Consider the following 12,019-nt stretch of genomic DNA (forward strand, 5'->3'; position numbering starts at 1 on the left):
AAATTCTACATGGAGCCAACTTTTTTAAAAAATGAAAGTACTGAATCAGTACAATCAGTTTCATAACCTTGTGTTCCTACATATTACTAAAATGCAGTGTCACCACATCTCTTAATACATTTACACGACTATGTAATTCACCTTTTGTGAAATAAGTAAATCCAACTAGATGGCTTTAAATATCAGGTTCAGCCCTCGCCCGCGCAAATAGCACTTATCCGAGACAAAAACTCCCTAAGTACTTTTTCCATTCGGATAACATTGATTATGTACAATTTCCACAGTGTTTACAAATAAATGGACGGATCCAATGTATGGAAAAATACCCTGACTAATACATTTTTAGAAGTGCGAAACTGCAGCCCACAATATCACCTAGTTGGATTACAATTCTTCTTCATAATGGCACATGGTTGCTAAAATACCCCTATTTAGAGCATAACCACAGCATGAGCATTCAACATCAGTCTACAGAGGTTCCTCCAAGTACAAAAGGTTATCACAGAACTGGCGCTCAAGGTCAGTTCATCTGGTCTTTCAGATGTAACCGTGTCTCCAAATATTTGAATGGAGCCGATCCTTTAGTAGGACATCTTCCTGTATGCGTTTAATTTAATTTAATTGTGGGTTTATATAGCGCTAGAATCGACTCCTAGAGGAGTATCTCCGCGCTTCGACCACTGGGGAACCCGTCCTGGCTCACCCTGAGAGATGGTCCCTAATGGGTATCTCTAAGGTGCGACCAAGCATCCCCGGCGGTCTGGGGGGGCCGTTGTGAAGTTGAAGCAAGCTAATGCCCAGAGTTGCCGAGTGTGGTCCCTGACTGGAGTAGGCACCGAGGCGAGAATTATCGAGCCCGCTGACCCTGGTCCACGACCCTGCCGCGTCGGGAATCTAACCCTGGTCCTAGGCCGTCCTCTGCTTACGGGTCTGCCGCCTCTAACCAGTGAGCCACACCTCTGCGCAGCTTTTTACCAGCCCTCTACAAAGGTATATTCTTACTGCGGATTACTAGGGTCCTTCTTCAGCAGAACAGGACAGAAGATGCAGGGAAATATCAATCCGACCATATCTTTTGTGTAGGCATGTAGTAGTAGTGGCCATACCTTTGGGTTCAGTTGTTTGCTTGAGTGTTTCACCTCTTAAGCTAGAGGATATATCCCACTGAACCTGACTTGATCCAGGAAGTGTGAATACAAACAGTTATTACTGTCTAATTGTAAGTTAAGTGAATCTAAGCCAGCCGCAATGGCCTCAGCATGGGAATTATAGGGCATCATGCAGGGAATATGAGGCAGAAGCTCTCACTATCACTAAACCTTACAAAGAATCATACAATCTGAGCAGCTACATCCTGGAAGGTGATGCCAACTGGGGAAATCCTGCCCCTCATTTATGCAAGAGCTGTTCATAAACACTTTGTACTCTCATGAAGAAAAGAAGAGTCCAGTGGTAACAGAATACACAGACACATTGTTTTATAGAAAGAAGGGGAAAAAAGTATTTTGTTTTCAATCATAGCAACTTTACATGAACCATAGTCAACCAATTACAGTTACTGTCCTAAACCTTACATAAATGTGGCCCATATAGACCTTAATTGACGTTACCGTAAAAACTCTTTTCACTAATTATAGCAGCCTCCTGCTTTGACTGTTGTAAATGATTTCCTGCAATGCTCTACACAATGAGGGTCAGGACAAATCTGTTGCTTAGAAATTCATAAATGAGCAATTGTAATTGCTATCATACACAACCCACTAAAGAGACAAGGAATATCTTATATGTCTAATCTAATATGATGTTAATACAATGTATAATTGTGTCAGAGTGAACAGTTTCTCAGTAACTGAATCCAAAACCCTTTTAGAACTCTAAACCTGGCAAACATGCAAATCCTGGCCTCTTCTAGCTGACATGTTTGGCAACTGGAGTAAATCTGATATTTCTGCTGGAAGAGTTTTGAAGTTGTGAAAAAATTTGAAATGCAGAAGTTTACAAATCTAAAAGCCTCCTCACTCAAGTTAATGAATCGGACACTATGTCCCTCCAAATCTCTTTACTCAAAAATTCAAAACATCTGATTACTAAGCCTTTTAATGTAGACCATCTTTAAAATTCCAGGACTAATGTAAATAAGATTCCTATAGTGATGGCTGAAAGGCTGCCCATCGAAGATTCTATAGGCAATATTTTTTTCAAATTGATAATCCCCAGAGTAATTTTAGTTCTGTAATCTCTAATTTGTAAATATCTTTAAAAAACGTATAAGTGCTAGATCTTGTGCTGTCTGTAATTCACCATACAAGTGGAGTGACCCGTTCTAATTGAGTTCACTAATTGTAGCTAGATTTTTTCTAGGCCATATACGACATTTTTAATACCGAAATACATCTAGCAAAGATGATTCCCCTCATAGTGGATTTGCAGTTGAGCGAATTATCTGGTGGTTTGTACTTCTCCCAAACTACTGATCTTTGAGTGTTCAATCCAATGTGTCAATATGAGAGAGGGAAAGGTACCTTTAATTTTTTTTTAGCTCTTCAGGGAAGGAAAAACCAACCCGTTCAAGGGCATTTCAACATGTTTCAGCACCATGGTAGAATGTAGGCCTGTTATACTATTGTCATTTTTATAGTGCGCTAATCACCTGTCAGGGTATTCAGGTGCTCTGTAGCAGGTGTGTAAGGCCAGCCCTGGGGGCTTTCTCGAAAAGCTAGCTCTTCAGCATTTTGCAAAAGTCAAGAAGAGAGGAGGTGTCTCTGATGTGCTATCAAAGATAGTTACAGGCTTTATGGGTCAGCTTCAAGGAGAAGCAGCCTCCTGCCCTGCTTTTGTGCATGCGTACTAGTTGGAGACCGGCAGAGCGGAGGAGTCTTGAAGGTTGGTGAAAGTGAACATAGCTCTTCAGGTAGGCAGGGCCAGTGCTGTGGAGAGCTTTGTAAGTGTGGGTGAGGAATTTAAAGTGTGCAAGCTGGTGTGTAGGAGCAAGCAGAGTTCCAGAAGGTGTGGTGTGATGTGGGCTCGGCATGGGAGGTTGACTACTAGTCTGGCTGCTTTGTTTTGGACGGTCTGCAATCATCTTGTGAGCTGTTGGTAATCTCTGCGTGCAAGGTGTTTCCATATCCTAGTCTGCTGGTGATGAGGGCTTGGGTGATCATTTCCCTTGTGTTGTCTGGCAGCCAGTAGAAGATTTTCTTCAGCATCCTTAATATGTTGAGGCAGGACGAGACCATTGCGTTGACTTGGGCGGCCATGTCCAATTTGTTGTCTGTGATGATTGTGTGGTTTCTTGCTTGGAGGCAGGGCATGGGTCAAAGGTCTGTGGGCCAACAGGTGCAGTCCCATGTTGAGGCGCTCTTCATAAAGACTACCACCTCAGGCTTGTTCAAGTTCTAGGTAAGGTAATTGTATTTCATCCAAGTGGCTCCTTCTCTCATGCATGTGGTGAACTTATTCCTGGTTTTGGGTGTTTTGTCTCTCCAGGATGTTGGTGCTTCTGATTTTCTATTTCTTTTACTGTACTGGGGAGAGCATGTCCTCTTTTGGGCAGTAGAGCAAAATAGAGGATATGTAGCAGGTCAATTGATATCTTAAACAACTAACACCGTGCCTGATAAATCCTCGCACCAGTGTGGATTATCGTAAAAAAAATTGTCTATATGGGAAATAGATGGTGTGTTCTCTCTGGACTTAGGAGAGGTCATTAAGATCGCCCTTATCTTACCGATAGCTGCCCAAATATAAATATGAGAATGTGGTAGGACTCAGTTTACCTCAGAAGGTGCCAGTTTCATAAAACTGATAGCCTGTCTTGATTTTCGATAGCTTCACATTGTTATACAAGTAGCAGAATTGAGTCAAGTATAATGTTAAACATGTGCATGAAAGAATGAGATGCAAATGTGATTCACGCTTTATACTTACTCTTTTCTTCAATTGGAAAATATCTTTCCTCATGGAAAACCTTCTTCTTCTCAACTCCATTGAATATGCCCTCTACCCATCCTAGGAAAGCACTTACTTCATTCTTCGATGGAAGCACAGTTGTGCATATTTCAGGGTGGCAGAATATGATGTGCTTTAATGTAATAGTTTCTAATGATCTATCTGATGGTCTATCTAATAAGTTATTGGTATTTACTTGGACTAGAGCTATATGACACCTTAACATGTGAACATCCTGCTTATTTTTGGGAGATGTAGGAAAAGCTTAATATTATTGTTGCTTCTCTGCTAAGCTTATATTTTTAAGAACGAACAGGCAGAGTTAAATTAAGATGGAGTCCTGGTCGGAGAGTAGGAGTGTGTTAGATGCAGGCGCGGAACAAGCATTGGACTCAAACGAATCTTCCACCCCCCCCCCCCCCCCCCCGTCGTGTGTGGCAGCCCGGGGTGAGACAGATTCCTGGCGCACACACAGCCGCACCCGAGCACTTCACAGGTCTTTAAAAACCATTTGCATGTTAATGAGGCCTCGCTGTTGTTTCACCCCTTCTAAGAGCCCCTGCAGTTCCACTCTGCATTATGGCTTAAAAGATTCAGCCCCCCCCCGAAATTTTTTCTTAGCCCCCCCCTCCCCCCCCCTTCCCCCCCGAAATTTGGCACTAGTTGCGCCTCTGGTTAGAGGGGCATGTTTCATGCCCTGTGGTTACATTACTGAAAGGTATTCCTTCATACTCCACATGCATGAGGCGAGTATCAGCAAAGCAGCCCACATTTTAACACTGTGAAGACGCTATTGTTACAGAATAGGAAAGCGTGATAAATAAGTCATAGCTCTTACATTTTATGCTGAATTCATTGTAATAAATAGGGAAAGTCTAATGCTGTTCTCAATTTATAGGAATATTCTGTCAAACTCTTCATTTTGATAGAAATTTAATTGTCAGTGGGCCGAGTTGTATAATGAATAACACATAAGCTCTTTATCTCTGGAGTTTTGAGAGGAACTGCTAAATGGTGTAGGCCAGGCTATTTCCGTCCCATCTTCCATTTAATAAAATCATCACATAGGATTTTAGCACACATAAATTGGGTGTGTTTGGCCTTAGCATAAACCTGGATCTCTCACAGCCCCTAGAGTGACAGTCTTTTGCTTCAAGTCAAGCTTCATTTAATTGGGAGAGTCTGTCAAAGAAGCTTTAAATTGAAGCTTTTGCTTGGCCTTTGTAAAGCAACTTGGCTTTCTGCACCGAGAGAAAAGGATTCACAGAGAGAGTTAAAATCTTTGCATGAGTGCAGTTTGAAAACCTCTACTGCTGCACAGGAAGTACCTAACTGGCCTATTAGTGCTGCTCCAGACACTTTGCAAATCTGACTGTTCGCTAATAAGGAAAAAAAGGAGATCCCTCAGTGACAAGTGTTGCTTTGTCAATCTCATTAACGTTTACAAACCAGATCTTGGCCAGTTTTGAGGAAATCAGCTCCTATGGTCAAGGGAAACGTTCTCTCGTTTGAGTACTGTGTTGAGCACTTCTACAAACCACTAGAATTTTCATGGGCTGTTTTTATGTGGATCCATTCTCAGGTGGCAGATTATGTAAGGTTCACGAAGCAGGCCAATCACCAGCTTCCATCACTTTTCAGGTGACTGAGCACATTGCCCTAACAGGAGGCACCAGTATTGTGGAAAGGTCCCTTCTACGATAAAAGACTCGCCTGATGCTACAGTCCGATGGCATTGTGCTCATCTTGATGAGGCGCAGCGCCATGCAGATGTTTTGCAATCCTAGCAATCAGTGCGTTGGCTTTAAGTATCAACTGTGGATTGCATTTTTTAAATTGCCCCAAAAGTGGATGAAAACTGTAATTTTAAGAGTGCCAGGCCTTTCACTAGTAAAGGGAGAAAAAACTGCAACTTAGTAACAAGAGCACTTGTTGAGACAGCCACAAAGGCTGCAGTTTGTCTTGAACCAGCTCTAAACTTACAGCTCAGCACTTCTTCAGACCCACTTTGAACTCGCCCCAGAACATTTATGATCTTCATGGCGCTCACGCAGTACTCGCCCCAGAACGGTTATGATCTTCATGGCACTCAGGCAGTACTCGCCCCAGAACGGTTATAATCTTCATGGCACTCACGCAGTACTCGCCCCAGAACGTTTATGATCTTCATGGCGCTCACGCAGTACTCGCCCCAGAACGGTTATGATCTTCATGGCACTCACGCAGTACTCGCCCCAGAACGTTTATGATCTTCATGGCGCTCATGCAGTACTCGCCCCAGAACGGTTGTGATCTTCATGGCACTCACGCAGTACTCGCCCCAGAACGTTTATGATCTTCATGGCACTCAGGCAGTACTCGCCCCAGAACAGATATGATCTTCATGGCACTCAGGCAGTACTCGCCCCAGAACGGTTATGATCTTCATGGCACTCACGCAGTACTCGCCCCAGAACAGATATGATCTTCATGGCACTCACGCAGTACTCGCCCCAGAACGGTTATGATCTTCATGGCAATCATGCAGTACATGCCCCAGAACGGTTATGATCTTCATGGCACTCACGCAGTACTCGCCCCAGAACGGTTATGATCTTCATGGCACTCATGCAGCATTCGCCCCAGAACGGTTATGATCTTCATGGCACTCACGCAGTACTCGCCCCAGAACAGATATGATCTTCATGGCACTCACGCAGTACTCGCCCCAGAACGGTTATGATATTCATGGCACCCATGCAGTACTCACCCCAGAACGGCTATGATCATCATGGCACTCATGCAGTACTCGTCCCAGAACGGTTATGATCTTCATGGCACTCATGCAGTACTCATCCCAGAACGGTTATGATCTTCATGGCACCCATGCAGTACTTGCCCCAGAAGGGTTATGATCTTCATGGCACTCATGCAGTACTCGTCCCAGAACGGGTATGATCTTCATGGCACTCATGCAGTACTCACCCCAGAAGGGTTATGATCTTCATGGCTCACATGCAGTACTCAACCCAGAACAGTTATGATCTTCATGGCACTCATGCAGTACTCGTCCCAGAACGGTTATGATCTTCATGGTACTCATGCAGTACTCGCCCCAGAAGGGTTATGATCTTCATCGCTCACATGCAGTACTCACCCCAGAACAGTTATGATCTTCATGGCACTCATGCAGTACTCGCCCCAGAAGGGTTATGATCTTCATGGCTCCCATGCAGCACTCACCCCAGAACAGTTATGATCTTCATGGCACTCATGCAGTACTCGCCCCAGAAGGGTTGTGATCTTCATGGCACTCAGGCAGTACTCGCCCCAGAACAGATATGATCTTCATGGCACTCAGGCAGTACTCGCCCCAGAACGGTTATGATATTCATGGCACTCACGCAGTACTCGCCCCAGAACGTTTATGATCTACATGGCGCTCATGCAGTACTCGCCCCAGAACGGTTGTGATCTTCATGGCACTCACGCAGTACTCGCCCCAGAACGTTTATGATCTTCATGGCACTCAGGCAGTACTCGCCCCAGAACAGATATGATCTTCATGGCACTCAGGCAGTACTCGCCCCAGAACGGTTATGATCTTCATGGCACTCACGCAGTACTCGCCCCAGAACAGATATGATCTTCATGGCACTCACGCAGTACTCGCCCCAGAACGGTTATGATCTTCATGGCAATCATGCAGTACATGCCCCAGAACGGTTATGATCTTCATGGCACTCACGCAGTACTCGCCCCAGAACGGTTATGATCTTCATGGCACTCATGCAGCATTCGCCCCAGAACGGTTATGATCTTCATGGCACTCACGCAGTACTCGCCCCAGAACAGATATGATCTTCATGGCACTCACGCAGTACTCGCCCCAGAACGGTTATGATATTCATGGCACCCATGCAGTACTCACCCCAGAACGGCTATGATCATCATGGCACTCATGCAGTACTCGTCCCAGAACAGTTATGATCCTCATGGCACTCATGCAGTACTCATCCCAGAACGGTTATGATCTTCATGGCACCCATGCAGTACTCACCCCAGAACGGCTATGATCATCATGGCACTCATGCAGTACTCGTCCCAGAACGGTTATGATCTTCATGGCACTCATGCAGTACTCATCCCAGAACGGTTATGATCTTCATGGTACTCATGCAGTACTCACCCCAGAAGGGTTATGATCTTCATGGTACTCATGCAGTACTCGTCCCAGAACGGTTATGATCTTCATGGTACTCATGCAGTACTCGCCCCAGAAGGGTTATGATCTTCATGGCTCCCATGCAGCACTCACCCCAGAACAGTTATGATCTTCATGGCACTCATGCAGTACTCGCCCCAGAAGGGTTATGATCTTCATGGTACTCATGCAGTACTCGTCCCAGAACGGTTATGATCTTCATGGTACTCATGCAGTACTCGCCCCAGAAGGGTTATGATCTTCATGGCTCCCATGCAGCACTCACCCCAGAACAGTTATGATCTTCATGGCACTCATGCAGTATATGGTCCTAGGTGTTCAACTCTCTAACCTGCTGAATGGAACCCGACAAAGATGCTTGAAATCAAGAAACATTTCCTGGATGATGGCGTCTTTTAACCCTAATGACCTTGGGCATGGGCCCCTCCTCAGGAGATCTTGGACAGGCACTGCAGAAGTACTTGGTTTTGGAACTTCTGCAAAGTGATGATGGGATTCTGCCAGTAAGAGAGCAGTTTGCTCAGCGGTGCAGACTGGTCAAAGTGCCATGCCTATCATGAGAGGGACTGTTAGTACTGAATAACTAAAATATGTATTCTGGCAGACTGGCATAGGAAAATATTACAGTTTATTTCAAGGTGGTCACAGAAAAGAGGAACTGTGCAAGTGAAGTTCACGCTTTTGAAAGTGGGCCTTGGCGGTATAGAGAGAATGTGAAGGATTCACTGAGCTGGAAGCAGGTTTCGGTCTTTCGGATACAGGGATATTTTTGTCTTCTTTTTACCCCAAAAATATAGTTTTTGCGGTGATGAAGAACGCAACATACACCAATGTAGATTTGAGAATGAAAAAAAAATATTACTGATGCTGGTAAATCCAAAAGGCCCTTTTTCCTGGCTTCTTTTCATTTTGCTCTGCACCTGCTTTAGCATTGCTCTTACTGAGGAGAAACAATTTATTTGGGCTGGTTTTCTTCAGAGCCACGGTTTATTTTCGCTAGAAAGAGGGGTCACGGGGGGCTAACTTCCTGTACCAAGAACAGTACAGTTTTACATTGCTGTGCCCCGGAGGCACTAAATTATGCAGTTCAGCCTGGTCCATTCTTCATAAAAGCCATAACATTTTTTGTGCATGAGTTTTGTGTGGTCTTGATGTTTTCGCTCCCCTGCCCTTAGCTAGGTTCACTGATGACTTTGAGAAACAAAGTTATTTTAGAACGACATCTTTATTGAAAATGGTCAATTCGACCTCTGGAATGTCCCAAAACTGATTTTATAGCTCGTCGAAGGCCGGCAGGTTGCCCTTATCCCAGATGAAGCTTTTGTAGTATTTGGCTAAAGTGAAAATGTTTCAAGTGAGGTTTTCCAGCTGCATGGTTTTCACAATTTATCGTAAACAGAGATACGTGTTTCTCGTTCGCATTTGTGCTTCAAACGTGCTTTGCTTTTTGAAGCACAATTACATAAACTGATTGCAATCTGCACCCTTTGTTTTATGTCCTATCCAGAGGTTAGGGATCAATGAAAACAGAAGATTCTATCTTGAGGGGAAGGGTGGGACAGCAGTTTGATGGGACACGTCATAGTTATTGGTTGCCTGGCTTGTTGGTGATGTTGAGCAGGAGCAGCACATACAAATACGGGCTAGCAGTTCTGGTAACACTTGCCCCTTAATTTAAAAAAGTGCCTATACCTTTTCTAGATTGAGACAATAACAGAAATGTGTTTTCTCCTGCTTAACTACATTTCAAGCAAAGTCAGTAGTCCTGACGTTGCAAGCCGGGTTGATGGTTCATTTATTGCAATCATGTGCCACACACATCTCTAAATCTAATTTTAATAGATCAGTTTGCTTGCTGTTTTTGATCCTGTTTGTCTTTTGGTGTAGTACTTTCTTTATGCGACCGAAATGTCTTTGTCCTGAGATAACATCATCACCTCTGTTAGAATAGATACACTGCTGCCCTTTATTTCTCATGTAATAGTAAATTGGAATGTACTTTTGAAACTGAGTTTACAAGTCTGATTTAATTAAATACTGTAATGTTTGTTCAGGGGATTAGGACGTTTCTAATGCTTATTTAGACTAATCGTTGCTCAGTTTGCGGTAGCAAATGTATATCTTATTCCTTTCACAGTTCTGGATTGTATTAAAGAAATGTGGTTTGTTACTTTAGAAACTTAAACTAAGGATCATTTATGGGCTGTGACGAAACAAAGACCATATATGTTTAATACTGTCTCTGTTTTTTTATATGTCTACATTTGAGTATCATTTTATGGCTGCCAGCCTACGGATCTATCAAATGACCTGATTTTGAGATTTTCAGTGATCTAAAATCCTCAGATTTTAAGCAGATATGTTGAATAGAGATGAACATGTTTGGGAAGCTGTAGGAAAAGGAGAGCAAGAGATGAGTCAGGGCCTGGCTTGGTTCTAAGAGCCACAGCGAGAGGCAAAAACAAAAGGCAAATAGATTTCACCCTGTCTAGTCATTCTTTAATTGTGTCCCTCTTCTGCCTTTTACACACACTCCACACATTTACAGTCTCACCCTTTATCTCGTTTTCTCCTACCCAGCCCAACTCTTTATATATTTTTTTAACTTTGCCTCCCCATCTATCTCTTTCCTGAGCCTGCTCTCTCTTCCTCTTGCTATCTCTGTTTTTCTTTCTTTCTTTCTTTCTCTCACTCTCTCTCCTCTCCTTTTTTTGTAGTTTTACATAGGCTGACCTCGATCCAAAATATTGGATTGCTTTACATGAGCACCAGTTACATTACACAAGGTTGCATTCAATGTGTGAGTACGGGGTGATTTGCCAGAATAACTCGATGTTGAGCCCACGCCTGGTTCCTAGAGGTGGGGGAGCTGCTGAAAGCTCGAGCAACACTCAAGCCTTCTGGCTCTAGCTCAGTCCGATGGTCTGTTGGAACCTCGGGCCCATAACGAGCTGAGCTTTGATGTGGCTTTTGGCTGCTTTCCTCCCTTTGTACAGGATGTGGCCGGAGCTGCTTATGGTGGAACTGGGGAACCAGCTTCGAATAACAGCATCAGGTCAACAGCCTGTGATTTTGGGCAAATCACTTAATCGCCCCATGCCTATAAACAATTCATGTGATCTTGTGTAATGTAACTGGTGCTCATGTAAACTGCTCCCAAACCTTTGGGTCGAGTTTTAGCTATTTTTGAAAAACTAAAGAAAAATGCACAGAGAGGTACGAACAAGCAAGGCCTTAACATTATGGAAGACAGATGCCCATTTACTGTCTTATTTGTACACAATGAAACCAGAAAACCTGGATAAATCATAGCTTCCCGCTTAAATTGTGTGATCTTAGGCAAATATTTTATTTCAGCAAAACATTTTTCTTCATTATCGAGTATGAAAGCACTTTCAAATTTCTAGAGTTCAGCCATTTGTACAAAACTACCACTTTTAATACGGAATACATCACTGTAGTGCTATAATGTATCCTGTTAATGTCGAAGCTTTCACATCTTAAAGAAATACACGTTTTTTTATTTTGGAGAGACTTTATAATATTTTACATGGTTGGTTGTGATTTAGATAGCAAAAATGTTCAGGGCTCTGTACGGGCTTAAAGATCTGAGCCATATCCTTGGCTCGGCTCTCCCTGTTAATTTGTTGGCCATTTTCAAAGTCAGCAGCTCGGGCTGTAATGCCACATCCTAATCTCTGTCTCCCGTGACTGTATTATTTCTGTCTCACCATCAATAAGAAATTAATAGCATCCCAGAGACATGCATTGTCACATACAATTTATGTGTGGTGTCTGCAGACGTAGTTACAGAAACACCAGGAAGGTTGTGTCTAATACAGGAGAAGCAATGCAGGCCCTTTAGTG

General features: G+C 43.5%; 1 protein-coding gene across 1 annotated transcript in view; it reads left to right on the forward strand.

The window, feature by feature from the left end:
- Positions 1-12,019, forward strand: part of PDE3A (phosphodiesterase 3A) — a 1,085,163-nt gene that overhangs the window by 354,601 nt on the left and 718,543 nt on the right. The window lies entirely within an intron of this gene.

The sequence above is a fragment of the Triturus cristatus genome, chromosome 4_1 (assembly GCF_964204655.1).
Source record: "Triturus cristatus chromosome 4_1, aTriCri1.1, whole genome shotgun sequence".
Lineage (NCBI taxonomy): Eukaryota > Metazoa > Chordata > Amphibia > Caudata > Salamandridae > Triturus > Triturus cristatus.